Genomic DNA, 17,603 nt, shown 5'->3' with positions numbered 1-17,603 from the left:
TTCCAAACAACGGGCATTCTTTTCAAGTGACAGGCAAAGTCTTTGAGCAGTGCTTATTAGGGCTGGGCGATATGGCTGAAAACTGTATCACGATATAAGTGTTTCATATCGGTCGATATCGATAATTATTGATATTTTTTATGACCTATTTAAAATAAGGACCAGGAGAAAAATATATTAAATTTAAACATTTTTATTTTAAACTTAACCTTCCTCTGATTATAATCCCCTCAGTTATAAAAGCAGAAATGTCAACACAACCATGGAAATCACTCAAATAATTAAAATGTAAACATAAGTCTAAAATCACAGTGAAGAAAGAATAAGTAAGAACTGCTTAATAAGGTGTAATAAAATGGTGCAAAGTGTTAAATATAAACATAGAGAAACCTGAAACCTGAGAAGAACTATTTTCTGCAGGTTTAGTGCTAGGTTGGTAACCTGGCTTCTGGACAGTGCTCAGCACGTCTGCCTCCGTTATTTCTTTGTAGTGTTTAGTAAGGCACTGATGCAGAGTACCTCTCCATGGCGGTCTGCTGCTTGTAGTGTTTAGTAAGGCGCTGATGCAGAGTACCTCTCCATGGCGGTCTGCTGCTTGTAGTGTTTAGTAAGGCGCTGATGCAGAGTACCTCTCCATGGCGGTCTGCTGCTTGTAGTGTTTAGTAAGGCGCTGATGCAGAGTACCTCTCCATGGCGGTCTGCTGCTTGTAGTGTTTAGTAAGGCGCTGATGCAGAGTACCTCTCCATGGCGGTCTGCTGCTTGTGCGGTGTAGCAGCTGCAGATGTTGTTGGACGTTGCTGGCGAATACGGCTGTGCTCCAAAGTGTGAGCGCGGCTAAGGTGGTAAAACAAGTTTGCGGTAGTGTTGGTGGGGACGACGGTCAGACTTATAAAATCCCCAAAACTGCCATACTGATTTTTCCTGTTTTATCAACAATTTCCTCGCTCGCTGCGGCACTCACTTTCCACTTATCGCTCCACGCCGCCGGTTCTGTTATTGTAGAATCCAACACGAGACAGCGATGTGGTGCAACCAAACATGATACTGTTACATGATTGGCTGTTAGAGTGTCACTCCCTACGTTGCTAGGTTACCAGAGAGTGAGTGCCTTTGTTCATGCAACCAAACTTGCTTCGCAACTTCTGGTTTCTTCCGAAGAAGAAAAACAACTTAACGAACGTTTTATCGAACGCATTTTCTATTGATATTGATTACGTGTCTATCGCGATACATATCGTTATCGTTTTATCGCCCAGCCCTAGTGCTTATCTCAAGAATACTACAGGGCGCCTGGGTAGCTCACCTGGTAGAGCGGGCGCCCATATGCAGAGACTCAGTATTCAATGCAGCGGCTCAGGGTTCGAGTCTGACCTGTGGCCATTTGCTGCATGTCTTCCCCTTTTTCCTGTCTACAGCTGTCCTGTCTATTAAAGGCTAAAATGCCCCCCCCCCCAAAAAAAAATAGTGATACTCCAGCATTCTTATATATATATATATATATATATATATATATATATATATATATATATATATATATATATATATATATATATATATATATATATATATATAAAGAATTCTGGAGTATCACTATTCCTCACTATAATTGCAAATGTCATTTCACAGTAAGAGTTCAAACCATAGTATTTTCTGTGTGGAGCTTGGGTGTTGGAGTAATGCTGCCCGGTGGTTAGGATGGCTCAAAAAGTGTTAGACAAATTTCCCTCTGGAGGTCGATAACGTATAATAGGCCTTTTTCACATCAGGCATTTTGATATGTCATAGGAGGAAAAGCGCAGGTGTCATTAATTCCTATTAATGGCTGCCGTTCATTTAGCTGAGGCAGTTAAAAAGACGCTGCTATTGTACATGCTCGCTTACTGCCATGATGGCATATTGGGACACTGCAATGGAACAGAGGCACTGTTAAAAAAAAGGGTCAGCTTTTATATAATGGTTAAGGTTCATACAACATAACCGCAATGTCCGTGGTTCATTTCTGACCGGGGACTTTTGTTTGCATGTCATACCCCCCTCTATCTCCCAATATTTCCCGTCACACTGTTGGCATTCAATTAAAGGCAAAATGACAAACAGGAAAAGGTTCAAGGTATCAAGCTATGCACATAGTTTTGGGTTAATTTGCTCAGGATTGGACATATATCTGATATTTATGCCTCTACCCCAATCTTGATCTGTGACAAAGAGCCAGTTTTGGCTTGCAACATTATACTTTTTCTGGTCTTATAAAATATATATATTTTTTAAAGTAAGCATTCTACAGTGTTGCAGTTCCTCGGGAAGCCAAAATCACAGTCACACTCTGCAAATAAATAATCATATGAGTACTTTGTGCAATGCCATTTTTGGCAGTGTTTTTTTTTATCTTGTTTTTTTTATTTTTTATTTACTGCTGCTGCACTGATTGCCACCAACGGAATTTCGTTGTGTTCATACAATGACAATAAAGTATCTTCAATCTTGAATCTTCAACAGTTACAGTTTTGAACTGAGCCCCTGACATAGAAAGATTTGCATGCGTTTCCTCACAAATTGACTGAACCACCATACAATAGAGATGAATAGAATTATGTTTGTGTTCACAGCAATGAAAAATAACCTAACCGTAACATTAAAGATTTGGTTTAGAAAAATAGTTCCACTGAAAATGTTTGACAGTGAGGTTTAAGAATTGTTTTTAGAAAGAGCCATTGGCTAAAAGCAGCTATAGGTAACCTGTTGATTGGAGGGTTTGTATTTGATTGATACGTGAGAAAGAATGAGCTATAAACCTTATTTTTACAGCAGAACTTTTGACTCGTCATAGTAAGAAAAGCACAGGTGTTACTGTTCTGTTAAGTCCCAGTAAGCCGTGACAATGAGCCAGCATGCACGATAACAGCAGAAGGCAAACATTTTCTGCTGGAGCTGAGTGGTTTGACGTGGTGCTCAGTCAACCATGTTTGTTTGAAATGCTTAATTTAAACATAAATTACCCAGAATTCACAGCAAATTATTTACACCTGTGATTTTCCTACTGTGACACATCAAAAGGCATCCCATAAAAAAAAAAGGCCATACCTCCTCCAGGATTATGCACCAGACTGTGCCATACCTACACTTCTATCAATCTGAGTGTAAAATGCAGGTGTATGTCTCTCAGATAAAAATAAACACATTTCTAATAATTCTGTTTTATTGTTTACATCTCTGGAAATTCCTTAAAACATGTCTGCAGCATTCTTGACGGAGGCCAAGGTCAGGGCTACAGTAGCTGTCACAATGATGAGTGGTTCTTACTGAGATAGAACGTCTGCCCACCAAATTGTGGGGGGGGGGGGGATTGACAGTTAATCACAAGCACATTACACCTCTGGGATGGGCGGAACTGCAGCCTCCTGCCTTTGGCTCCAACCTGCCTGTCATTATGATGACTCTGCGGCCTATCAGTGTCGGCCTCAGATTTATCTATCTGGCACTAGACTGTGGCCTCGTCTTGGGCTGAGCTTGGCACCTGTCCATCCATCAGCCTCTAAAGTCCTCCTGTGATGCAGTAGACACAATCTCTGTTTCTATACAGCTCCATGCCGCCACATGGCAATGCTGTTGTTCACACCGTTCTGTGAGTACAACTTAATAAATGCTACACAGTGTTTGCGGACGTGGCGATGTGCTCCTACCATACAAATCTGCAAAGCCAGGGAGACGCTTTGTGTTGGAGCGCTGTAACTGTGTTTACATCTACCGGGGAAAAAGCTGGCAGAGTTTATTGGGACTTAAGTGTTTTGGGAGGGATAGAGTGGGTGCACAACTTTGCTGATGGCACTGGAGAAGGCTCTTTTAAACAAGCTGAGTAATTACTAAAAAGCATGCTGTAGGCCATTTAAGCCTCATCTGTTGACACCACTGTGACGCAGATTTTAAGATTAGGTTTATACGTATGGGTGTGTGCAATCTGTGTTTGCGTGTTCGTGTAGAGAGAGAAAGAGCAGATTGTATATAGGGTTGTTTTGCTTGAATGGCTTATTATGCTGATTTATCGCTGTTGAGTCTAATATCCTGGGATATAGCGTGCCTCAAGCCATACAATTAAATCACTACAATGTTGACTTCGAGTGGAGCTTTAGAAACTACAAATATCTTTCAAGTACATGTAGTATGACAATTATGTTAGTATTTGCCAACTGCTATTCATTTCCTCTTGTGACTATCTCATTAGCTTCATGTCAAGACAGATGACCAAACTGTGGCGTGCGTTATTATGCGGCTGCGCCCTCCGTCCCTGGGCGCTGCTCAGTTTACCACAGGGGCATGTCGCCATGCTGACTTTTTAATGGGATCAGTCAATGATAACAAGGTGCTAATGAAAATCTAATCAGAAAAGTCTGTCGCTGGATTGTCTTCTCCTTCTCTGAATGTCACAGACACAAAGCTGCTCTGCCTCTCTTTTGTGTCCAGTGAGAAACTTCTATCTCAGGACTCGTTAGCTAATATGAATTGCAGTGTCATCCTCGAGAAATATAATATTAATTAATTAATTTATTCACTCGTTCATGTTCTCTACCTATTTAATCCTTTTACTGCCTTAGTTGCTAGAAATTACGCCCAAATTATACCAGAAAAAGACAGGAAACACTTTGAACAGATTGTCTTTCTGCAGCAATGTTATATTTAGCTTTTCTGTTAGAAGGGGCATACAGGAAATGAAGTAATGGAGCCCCATTAATTTGTTCTATTTTATCTTCTTTCTCCTGGGGTGTTGAGAGGCAGGACAAAGAGTAGGTCAAGGCTAAGGCCAAGTTAATGTCATAAGCAGCCCAGCAGAGAAGGTCAGATGGATATGTACACGGAGCGTTAAACATATACTCAATCAACAGTTGAGGACATAGAGTACAGCGCATTCGGATTTGCATATAGCTGCACTGTCATGATGGGGGACAATGCGTTTTCTCTTCTATCCATGTCAGTATTGCTCAGGGGAAGCGCTAACTGGGATGAAGCCCTCAAGGCCTGGATGCTGCACTCAAACTAAATGGGCAGGCTTTACAGAGGAATGTGTGAATACCCTGTAGGCATTAAATGTAGGGCAGCGACGGAGAGCCATATGTGTATCGTCTGGAGCCGTAACGTCGGAGAGTTGCACCTGAGTTACATTTGAACATATGCTCAGTGGCTAATCTATCGGTGTTGGGAGTAACGCGTTACAAAAGTAACGCAATTACAGTAATGTATTCCTTTTCGCTGTAACGCAGTAATATAACGCATTACTAATTACATTTCAGTAATATTATACCTGTTGCAATCTCAGTAACGCGAGTTACAACGCATTTTAACGTTTTAAAGAATTTCCCAACACCGCGAAACATTTGTTCACAGAAAAAAAAAGTATTGCTGACAGATTTAAACATGTCGGGAATTAATGTTTAGGCTTGCTACACATAAATATCATTGCAGTTTATCAGCCGTGGAGAGTAACTCTGCCTGTAGTGGAATGGCTTCGAATGACGACCAAAAATGCTTGTCTTTTACTGTGACCATTTACTGTTCAATGTTGCAGTTTTACAAACCAGAAAGTGAGCAACATGTTTGCATCAAGGGTCTCCAAGGGGGTAAGCTTCGCTTCAGAACTTGAACCTCCTATGGCGCCATTTTGATGCTACAAAGAGATCACCTCCCATTAGCATCCCACTGACTAGCATTCATTTTGACGTCACTTGACAATGAATAACTTTACATCTGAAGCATTTAAAGACTCAATTTGTCCATTGTTTATTTCTAAAGAAACACTAAAATTTATAAAAGGCTCCATTACCTTGTACCTCACGTTATGGCTCCGTAGCAGATGTTTTTATAAAAAAATAGGCTAACGGTTGTGTCACATAGTAGAGGAATTACCGTATAGTACAAGAGAAGCTCGCAGGCAGTTTCGACTTACATGAGCTGTTTAGGTTTAATTACTAATGTTAACTAGCATTTTAGTTAGCAATAATTAGCATGTGCCCATGTTATCTCCTTACATATACGCTCTCCGTCTCTGCAAGATTGGGAATGATTGAGATTTCTCTTGGCACAGCTACCAGAAGACTTACAACTTTCAGACATGTTGCTCACGTCACACCTACGTTGTCTCTGTCAGTTTGAGGCAGTGCAGTAAAGCTAGCGATCACCGGAAAAGTGCTTCTAATAGCCTTCACTGGTCTCCGTCCAGAGCAACGGGATCTGTTGGTCCATTATATACTGTCTATGAGGGTCTCACGTTCATCTCAACACAAGCTCGCAAGAGTACACAACAGACAACTTCCGTGTAGGCTACTTCAAAATAAAAGCACTTCCTGTGACGGTTCGCAGTAAAACTAAATTACTGTTAAATAAGGTTGTGGACCTTTTCACATATCAGCTCTAAATCAAGTACTGTACATAATGTAAATAGTGAGTTTTAATCACACTATAATTGACCATTTCCTTTAGACTGTTTTAAACTAAACAACATGAATTTCTTATTCAAGTGCTTTAAACTAACTTTTTACAACAATGTACTTCAATACAACTGTAAGGTACTTTTTTATTGAGTATTTTCATTTTCTCCTACTTGCCTATTGTACGTTTTACTATCTATTTTTATAGCTTTAGTTACTTTGCATATCCATATTAATTATACAAAATATTATGAATAATCTATAATATTAGTATTAAAGTGGATAAAGAGGAGACTTTATTGATCCGGTGATGAAATTCACAAGCTAGCTGCCAAGTCAAACTTCCGCTGTTATTTTGGCGAAAGTAACTCAAAAGTAATGCAAAAGTAGTGTAATGCATTACAATTCAGAGACAGTAATATTGTAATATAACTAATTACTCTCAAATGACAGTAACTAGTAATCTATAATGTATTACATTTTGGAAGTAACTTGCCCAACACTTTACATAATATCTAATTATATTCATGTTAGATTAAATCTAACATGCATATAATTAGATATTATGTAAATGTTAATTTATGAATGTGTCCACAAACACTAGGTTTTTATGGCAAAATCAAGTAGTTATAGAACTCCTTAAGTACAATGGATGTAATTTTAGGCTTGAAAAGGCTATCAGTATCTTCTATGAGTAGCCTTACTGATTTATATATTTCACTCACCTAATGGAGAAAACACCCTATCTATTGATCATGATGAATGGTGATATAAAAAGACCTATGAACCCACAGTCAAGCGCAGCACTTATCAATATTGTATTTGCAGTTATGGAAGCTCTTGGCTAATTGCGCTATTGCTACTGTAGGGATAAAACATGTCTTTCAAGGCTGTGTGTTGTGTTCTCCGAGGGTGATGACTGGCTGATAAAGTGCTGCTGAGTGCTAAAGGGTAAAGGCTTATGGATTTCTGCTACACCCTGGAGCCACAGCTCAGCAGGACAGCAACAAGGTCCCAGCCTCTTTCTCCACATGTTCAGAGTGTGTTTTTTTTCAGCTTTCCTGGCCTCCAGTATGTTCCAGAAGGAGGCAGCTAACCAGCGTGACATGTCACTCCCAAATGTGAACCACGATGCTTCAAATTCTTACAGTAGCATAAGTGTGGATGCAAATAAGAAAGGTATTTGCAGGTGATTGTTGTCCTGCAAAACACGACTGGAATATTAAATGTGAAAATTAAAATGCTATCTCCATAGTCTTTCCATATCTCAATTATAAACACTTCCCTTTTGATTATACTGCAGTTCATTTATGATGCCAGTCTCAATTGGCTAAACACAGTTTATTGCTGGCCTGGAGGGCCCTATAACATGTTCATTCTGCAGAACAGCAGCATGGGCTTGCACTTTGACCAGACTGCTAATGGTGATGCATGGCTCATTGGTGAGCAACTTTTTACAGACCGAAAGGAGACAAAATTAATCAGGGCCTCTTGGTAATCTAGTTTGTCTGTCTACAATAGAGGTTATAGCCTGACCATGGTTGATTTTGTCCCTGCCCAAGCTTAAGAGCCCCAGGGGTGACCTTATCCTGGTTGTCATGTGTGCAAACACGCTGTCATTGAGAACACTGTGCAACAAAAGGTAGCAAGCACATTACGAACTATGTTTAGCCAAATATTACAAGTGTATACTGTATGAGCCATTGTTTTCTGCTTGTTTAAGCACCTCTGCTGCAGAAGTTGCCCTACGATTCACTTCTTAGACCGAACAGAAAAGTTGAAGTCATCAGTGTCTTAACTGCTCAGTCATGAGTCTCACGAATTTAAACAGTCAAGAATGCATTAAAAGACAAATCTGCAATTATTCTATTAATTTGCATTTCTGGCAGTTAAAGCTGAACTAATCTCTTTTAATGAGTTACTCATTTCATGCATATGTTCAAGATCTGGGCAATTATGTGAAGGATTTTCTTTTGGTGCTTTCCGGTCTGCAGCAGTCACCACCTCGGTCTGTCTTTCTGTGGTTTTGAAAGGACAGCAACTGTCTCCCTGCACAGGAAATATTTTTGCTAATCCTGAGTGATTCCTGTCTTGATTTGGCTTAAAACTTAAAAATAAGAAGTTCCACTATGTCAAAAACATTTTCTTCTTATTAGGACTCACGTATGGTTTAGTCTATAGCACGGCTGGTCAACCATGCATGATGCAGTGCTGAGAGTATGCAGGAATACGTTGGGTGATTTTACTGATTAGCAGACTTTCGAGTATTGAGGAGGAACTAATCAGTGAACTCACTTGGTGTGGTATTTGGAGGGTCAGTTTTCTTCAAGTGCTCTTTGAAAGTTTCCACTTACAATTTAGGAATTCACAATTATGACTGGATTTAAGTTCTCTCAGTCCTAAAATATCAGAAATACTTTGTGCTCCAGCAATATAATGACACAGACCCCCCTCAAAATATATTAAACCGAAGACATTGCTGTTCATGGTTTGAGGTACTCTTTTTGTGTGTAAGGTGAAGAAGAACAACTGTGTGGAATTACTAGAATGAACATGGTTTAGTACCTAAAATCTCAATTTATGGCTAATAAAAAGAGTAAATGAGTGTCTATTACTGTATAGGGCATGGTGAATGAGTGAAGAAGGGAGTTTTTTGACACAGCCCAAATATGTGTGTGTGTTGTTGTAGGTGATGACAAACAGACTGAGGCACACAAAAAAGTGTATATCTTCCTACCTTCCTTCCTCTCTTTTCTTATGTGTTCACTCATCCGCCTTTCTCCTGGGCAAATCTGGCAGTTGATCCTGAACTGCCTGGAGGACAATTCAAAAGGTCAACGCAAGCAGACTGTTGGGAAAATGCACCTTTCCTCCATCCCCCTTCTCTCCTTGGAAATAGACAACAACACTTGCTGACGTGGACTCATCTCTCTTAAATGCTGGAAGGCACAGGCTACTTCGACAATAGCACCACTTGTATTTCATTTATTTTCTGCTCGAACATCAGTCCTCGGCTGGCCCCCTACTCTCTCTCTCCCTCTCCAATTCTGCCCTGTGCGCACCAGGCTGTCCCCAGACGCGTGGGTAATGGTCTACTGGCCCTCAACTTGAGGCGATAAACACCTGCAGAGAAACAGCTCTTGCTTAGAATGATAAGACAAAGAGCTGAAGTGGGGATGGGTTGTTAGGGGTATAGACAAAGGAGAAGCACTGGTAAAAGGTTAGGAGTGCCCCGTGGCGCCATACAGCCTATTTCAATACTTTCCTTTCTGTCACCTTTGGTCTGTTTTTGCATTTTAAATTAGGGCTTAGGAGAACAGTGAAGTCATAAATGAGGACACAGGGTATAGATGACTCAAAATGCTTTAAAGTAAAGTCCAGATGGGATACACGGTATGCAGATGAAAAACGATAAGTCGATGGAGTGAATACTGTTCCAATATTAACATTTAGAAATAAATGACAGAGGAGATTTCATATGAAATTGATCTCTGGTCAATGAGAAATGCCAGAGGGGCGGATAGTTTCGAAGAACAGTAAAATGTCAATACCTATTGTACACCACTTTAAATATTTCAAAGTTGCAGGAGGGAGAAGGTGCTTGATGGATGACTGCGATGATAATTAAAAATGATATGAATGGGAGAGAATGACAGAGGTGCGGCTGTGAATGATAGAACGAGTGGGGGGGGGGTGAAAATGAGATTAGGTTCCGCGCTTCAGGTGGTGTGACAGCCTTGGGAATGGAAAACCTGTCAGTCCTTCATGCCCTGATGCAAAGCTGGTAGGCTGCTCTATTGATCCAGCAGCAATGGAGAAGGCTTCTATGCAGTCAACGCCGATGTTCTCACTTGTCTAACATTAGTGTGTGTGTGTGTCTGTCACTTTGTAATTCTGAAAATTAAAATATGCCATTTATATTTGATTTATGTGAGCTTTTGTAACATCACGAAATTGACCTTTTGCAAAACCCCTCCCTCGAACAATAATTGTCCAATCATAGCTTAGCAACCGTAACTAGGCATGGCGGGGCTGTCAAGTTTTGGACATGTTTAGGCAGAGTACCAGGGGCTGTTATAAGCGTGACACTGCATTTCAATAGTTTGTAGTGTGGTGTATTTTTAACTTTTTCAAAAACCAAACATACATTAAAAGTGTCTTATGGAGTTGGCTTAATTAACTAGGTAGCTACAGTTAAGAGAATCTGTCAGCGAAATGACTGCTGTATGTCAGGGTTAAATTAGAGGAAACTGCTGCATTTCTTTTTGAGTTTAAGGTCAGCCTCAGATTCCCAGTAGGAAGCTGTCATTGCGTGTCATTGTGATAAGTCGATTAAATCTGTGTGATGTCTTATTATTGCTATGTCCCTGTGTGACATCTGCCATTAGGAAGGGAACTTGTCCATCCTCTCAACGGGTTTCCTTATCAAAGCCTCCATCTACATTTTTTTTACATACAGTAACTCCAGGCTTGCCTTGAATTAACCACAAGATCAGACAGGCAAAAGAAAAACACCAAAGAATAACTTTATTAGTCATTTACTTTGTACAGCGATGGGCAGTAAACACATTAACGTCTGGCGTTTGTTTATGTCTGTGTTTGCGGCATCTTACACTGAGAGCTCTGTCGACAATTTCACTACATGATGAAGCAATTTTACATTTGTGAGCTAGTTTTGTCAGAGGGAGACTAAACATCAGGGCAATTACAACACTAATGTGCCTTTCAGGGCAATAGCCAGAGCTCCACTTTATTTAGTTACTTATTTATTTGCACTGAAGGTTATTGCGGACAGCAGCAGATAAACAGACAGTTTGGAGACATCAGGCCTTCAGAGATTGAGTCTGAAGTCCCACATGACCCTCTCACAACAGAGTACAGTGCAGGATGAAGCTACCGAAAAGAAGAGCATCAAGGCCAATGTGCTGAGAGCTGGCCAGTAATGATACAGCAAACCGCATCAAGGGCACATCTTAAACCCTTACACAGCCATTCATCCCATTATATTCAGACCTCTGCTCCCTCTACCCTCTTTTGTATTTGAGATTACTTGGCCCTGGCCTTAGATGTCAGAGGAACAATGTTTTGCTGAATGGGTCATATAGAGAAAGGCTTGGTACATTTGACACAGAAGAAAAATAAATAAATAGAAAAATAATGGTTTAGCTTTCTGCTGTTTCCCTGTTTTATTTTCACCATCTCCCATCTTAACAAATCTGTGTCTTTTTTGCACTTTCCCTGTTTGTGACCTCACTTCATGTATCAATGCAGCACAATCCAAACCCCACCCTCTGTTTATCGCCCTCCTTTCCCTTCTTAGTCTCTTGTGGCTTGCCACAGATAGTGTCACCTACAGCCTGTGACCACGTTGTATTCCAGCAGTGCTCCTTGTGAATTATGATGTGCTGGATCAGTCCTAATCTTGTTATGGATGTTCTTTTGCCCTTGAGAGGGGCATCGGATGGATGGAACTTTATCAGATTTCACGGTGCTTTTGAGTATAATTCAGAAAAAGATGCCGTGTGTGTGTGTGTGTGTGTGTGTGTGTGTGTGTGTGTGTGTGTGTGTGTGTTTTTGAATGAGTGGGTATGTGTGTGTGTGTGTGTGTGTGTGTGTGTGTGTGTGTGTGTGTGCGTGTGTGTGTGTGTGTGCGTGCGTGCACGCATGGTGGCACTAAACACGAGTTTGATCTGATTAGTTTTAATTTATTTTCCAGCTTTTACCTATTAATAAAATAGATATATAATAGTTTATATATAAAATATATATATAAAAAAATTTATTACATGAAAAGTAAAAGAGGAAGTAGAGTAAAACAATGACAATATCAAAAGATAACAGGAAAGAAATATAACAAATAAATATGAGCTAGGTACACAGTGACAGATGTGATCTGTACATTTAAAAGGTGACCTAATAAAACAGGAGAGTTATCAGATAAAAGGTTTGGTTATAGCCTGAGATGCCCATGTTTGTAATTTAAAACCGAAGGGCCACTCTTGGTAATCAGGCAATTTATTGGAACTACCAGGAGACCTCTATCTTAGGCTGCCCTGAGACTCTTGTGGGATTGACATATCTATAATGTACCTGGGAGTCTGACAATGTAGAGTGTTAAAAGTTATCAGTAAAATCTTAAAATCAATTTTAAAACATAAAGGCAGAAAGAAAGCAAGTGTGTGTGTGTGTGTGTGTGTGTGTGTGTGTGTGTGTGTTTACTTGTCCTCTACATTTTGAATAAGCTGGAGGTAGGCAATTTACTTTGGGCTGAAGCCTCAATAACTTGCACTGTTGTCCAGTCAAGAGGAGATCTGGAATTGTTAAAAGCAATTCAATTTGGACTATGGTCCTCAGCTGGAGGAACCAAGAGACTTTACACTTGACAAGGAATTCAATATTACCAGGGTGCGATTTGTTAAAAAAAAGCAGGGGGGAGGGGGATGTTTTTTGCTCATTCACAAAAAAACAAAACATGCAATAATAAGCCAGAAAGCGGAGTTCACTTGGCAGCAAAAGCAAATTGCTTTTACCCAGGAAACGCTTGTTCGTTCCTCAGGAGTGTTTTAATCCAAACCACAATCTTTTTCCTAAACTTAACTAGTTATTTTGGTGCCTAAACTTAACTGTCATCGCTCACTTTGCTGGCTAAACTCAATTACCATGGCCCCTGAAAGGACTGTCATCTGGCGGTGCCTGTAGGCAGCTTTCAGTCACCTATAGACCTTTTTCACGGCAGACATGTTGACATGTCATAGTAGGAAAAGCACAGGTGTATTCAAAACCATTAATGATGGCTGCATTCCACTTAGGAGAGGCCCTGGTATTGTGCATGCTGACTCACTGAAACAGCTTACTGGGACACTTGATGGAATTGAGCCATCGTTAAGGTTATCAATTCCACGCTTTACTTAGTTTAAAATACTTCTATTTTATGTATATGATATATGGTCTATTGGTGAAGTAGCATTGATCACTATGAGGGGGGATACACTTTGTCTCTACCAGGGATAAAAATAATTCAGTAGAGGCAGGGATATGTAGACCAGAAAGGGGGAAATCCCATGCATCCCCCTCCCAGAAAATCGCACCCTGAATATTACAGATTGTTTTATATTGGATAATAAATGGCCAAGTTTGGTGCAAGAATATTAGTCTCTGAAACTTTGTATATATGCATATGGACAGAAAATAACATTGGCACTAACAATGACCCAGGTGGAACACCGCAGGTGAGGGAGGCAGATTTGGAAAAACACATAGTAAGCCCAGTTTAGAGATTCGTCCTCAGTATCAAGTTATTATTCCATACTGGAAACTAAAAAAATACTTTTATGCCTTGAACGGTGTGAATATTAGAGTATCATGTTCCATGGTCACATAAGTTTGTGATTTGTTAAAGTCACTCAGCAAATTATTTTGAAAGGTTAACATGTTTATTATAACAATATGCTGTCTAAATATGTCTCTGAAGCAAGGTTATATTAAGAAAATCTAATTAGCAATAACCTATAGTTGAGCTACTTGACACTACTTACTTGCACTGTATACATACCCATATTTTTACTCATATTTGTACTACTGTCTAAACTGTATATATCTTAGCGTATTCCTACACATTGTTAACATTGTTATCACTGTCCATGCTGCTCATATTGTATATATCTAGTGCATTCATACCCCTTACTGTTTATTCCACATTATTTCTGTATAAACCTTGTACATTATTCCGCATTTTGCTGCGTTTTGCACTTCTGATTAGATGCTAAACTGCATTTCATTGTCTCAGTACCTGTACTGTGCAATGGCATTCAGTAACAACAAATAATTGCTGTAATTGACAAATGCAGTTTTTCTAATGGAATTAAACAAGAGGGTAATTGAACATATTGCAACCACAAGTGCCACTGAACTGACATCTAAATGACAGAATAATGAAGAGAAAAAAACTCTCCTGCAAGACAAACTTATGAAGGCTTAAGTGCTGATGAAATCATGAAGGTAACAGCCAAAGTGTTCAATCATGGAACAGTTGAGGAGTACTTTTCAGCTAAATCCAACGATTTGTTGATGGCAGAACTGTGCCATTACTTTGTGTGGGCAAGTTATTCATCGCCCCAGCTTCTTCTGAAGATGTTATTCAGAGTGTCCCTATCTTAAGATAGAGATAAATTGACTGACCTCAAGGTTAATATTAACTAGTACATCACTGAAGTAGGATCCTGTCTATCAATTGTGAGGATTTGCTGCTTTTACCTGTTTAATAAAAATAGTTCAAAACCTGTTGGTCGGAGACAAAACAATATTTATATGTAACCTTGGACTTTTTTCTGTCATTTTATGAACTACGAAAGAAATAACCAAATGAAAAGTAGTTACAGTCCTATACAGTGTAGAACATTTAATAAGAAATGCAAAAACTCTCAAGAACAATTTATTGAAACCATGAATTCAAGGGCATATTCTCTATTAAAATTAATAGAAAATTAATAAATTGATAAAAAACAAAAAACATGCTCTGTAGGAATACATTTGAGAAATTATAATCGCTTCCCAATAATTAGTTTGTTTTGTTTATATTACCCTTTTTTTACCCCTTAGATGCAAATTGTTCCTTAGGAACCATGTTGTTGGCTCTGTGAGGGACCAAGCAGTAAGGCACATGGAGTCACAGGTATGTTTCAAAAGATGGGGTTATATTTGCCCAAAAAATAGAAAAAATTAATAAACAACAAAAGAGAAGTTTGGTTCTAGGCCCATAAAAGAGGTCAACTAAACAAAACGGAACTAAAGTACTTAACAGAACTAACTTAACGTACAACTGACCTTCCTACAACGAAGGAGACATATACATTAATCAAAACAGAATAACTTAATATAATGTTAATCAAGCAAAAAATAAACTAAAGAGAATAGAGCTCCCCCATGACACGGCGAGCAGTGGTAGTGTCCAATTGCACCTCTTTCTCCAGGTGCCACCCTTTTGCCCAGTAGACTGCCTGGGACCCTCTTATTGTGGCATCTCCAAACTGGTGAGCTCAAAAGAAATAATGGTTATAATAAAAAAAACAATACAAAAATAACTAAATGTGCGCGCTACAAAAAGATACCTTGTACCGTCAACTAAATAAAGTATGAATCTGAAACAATCATGTGTCCTGTAAGTTATTTGAAATTAATAAATGTTTGACTGAAAAAAAAACATGTATGTATGTGTCTGGGAAATTATATAAACCAATCCTTAAGAAAACAGTAGCCAAAGAAAATAAAAGTGAGGGCAAGGGGTTACCACTTTTAAGATGGCTGTGTGGCCATGGCTGTGGCCATCACAGCTCCAGGCAGGACTGGACTTTGCCAAATTACATTCAAGATGCATGTATTATCTTACAGTATATCAAGATTACTGCACATAATGTATCCAGGACCTCCATTTAATTTGCCACAATGTTTAATTAATGGACATTTTTATTTTACCAAAGAGGTCAGAGGGCGGCAGAATGACTTCAGGTGTCCTTCGTGACATAATAGTAACGTGCAAAGTCAACAGGAAGGTGTTAATGATGTCTATATACAAAACAAGGGGCACGCATCCAGGATATAACCATCAGTGAGGACAGTACGGCTGCAGTACTTCAGCCCTTTGCTATTATTTAATGAGTCCCATGTGGGCCTGGAGGGTGCAGGAGAGGAGACAGGTTCTGAAAGATCTAATTAAGCAAAGTGAAATGAGATTGCTGAGATCCTCAGCCCGGGACAAGACAAAAGCCAGGGGCTGTTGACAGAGGGCTGCAAGGCAGTGGGGCTACTACTCTAGCCTCCAGGTAATGACTGTCCATACTTCTCTGTGCTCCTCAGTTTAACTTTCTTTATAGCTCAAGGTTAAGGGTGTGAATCTTAATCTCGTTATGTAAAACATCAGCCTGTGAATTCAGGCATTTTGTCTTATTGCTCTTAAAGAAGTAATTAGTGTTTTCTCAGTAGTTGGGTGGTGCTGGCAGATGACTCCATCAGGTGTCTTGTTTTGCACTTAGAAAATGGAGAGGAAGACAAAATGACCTACTAATAAAAGTTCTTACTGAGTTGCACCAGATATATGTAAGTTCTCCCCTCAGTTAGAGTGTAAAGTCGAGACTAGAGGCTTAGTAACTACTAGTTAGTTTGCAACTAAATCAGCTACTAAAATTAGTCGCACCAAAACTACTTGGGGCATAACCTAACTAATTTGGACGTAAAATCATGACTAAGTCAAATGGCCAATTTAAAAATAGAGTTCCATTTTCATGGTTACCATGCACATTGGCTATACTAGATATTGAACTAGGACCTCAATAAATTTGGTCTCTACTGGATTACTGTGTTGCAAAATGGTATGCAGTTAATGAAAAATGTATGCTGTGTGGCAGAAATACTGCTTTTACCATTAGTGATTCTGCAACCATTTTTATTTTAACCCTTGTGTTGTCTTCCCGTCAACCTTTTGACGGCTGTTTGTTTTTGCTTTTTCCAACGTTTTAAATTGTAAAATTTTTCTTCTACACATTTTCAGCACTTATTTCTACGTCCTACATTTTCTAATATAAAACAAAAATTTAAAACGGGTCAATTTTCACCCGAAGTCAACACAAGGGTTAATCTGTAAATCACAATATAGTACTAAGTTACGTTATAACTAGGCTAAGTTTGAACTTACACATAGTTGGAGCAACAGGCTGCTGTACTCATAACTCATAGTACTTGTGTTTGCATGGTGAGTTGTTGGTAAGGTGTGAAAACATTACAGAGTATAGTGTGTGTCGGTGATGCTTCCCAATTTAGAGGTGCACACTGTGTGGGATGTAAAGAACTCTGTCTTGCAATTCAGCATTCACATGCTATTCCATCTGGGTGGAGAATAAATGTCTTCAGGACACCTGGCGCCCACTCTGTGACTGTCTGCTCTCTCAGGCTCATTTCTGACTGAGAACAGAAAGACCTTGGAGTACAAAGACAACAGGCTTGATTATATGAGTACACAGGAAGGTCTCCCAACATTGTTTTGCTAATCACGTTAGCGGGCACAGACTCAAGGCGGGACAGATGCTAGGCAAAGGGCAATGGGGTTATGTTATCCTGATTAGAGGAGGCTTTGGGGGGTTTTGTGAATCTTGTTTCCTACCTCTGCGTCACCTTGCAGAGGGGAAGACTGCAAT

General features: G+C 39.5%; 1 protein-coding gene across 5 annotated transcripts in view; it reads left to right on the top strand.

Annotated features, from left to right (window-relative positions):
• Nucleotides 1-17,603, top strand: part of ptprub (protein tyrosine phosphatase receptor type Ub) — a 157,864-nt gene that overhangs the window by 59,206 nt on the left and 81,055 nt on the right. The window lies entirely within an intron of this gene.

This window comes from Perca fluviatilis, chromosome 7 (genome assembly GCF_010015445.1).
Source record: "Perca fluviatilis chromosome 7, GENO_Pfluv_1.0, whole genome shotgun sequence".
NCBI classification, from domain to species: domain Eukaryota; kingdom Metazoa; phylum Chordata; class Actinopteri; order Perciformes; family Percidae; genus Perca; species Perca fluviatilis.
The sequence above is the reverse complement of the archived record's forward strand: the minus strand, read 5'-3'. Positions and strand labels throughout refer to the sequence as shown.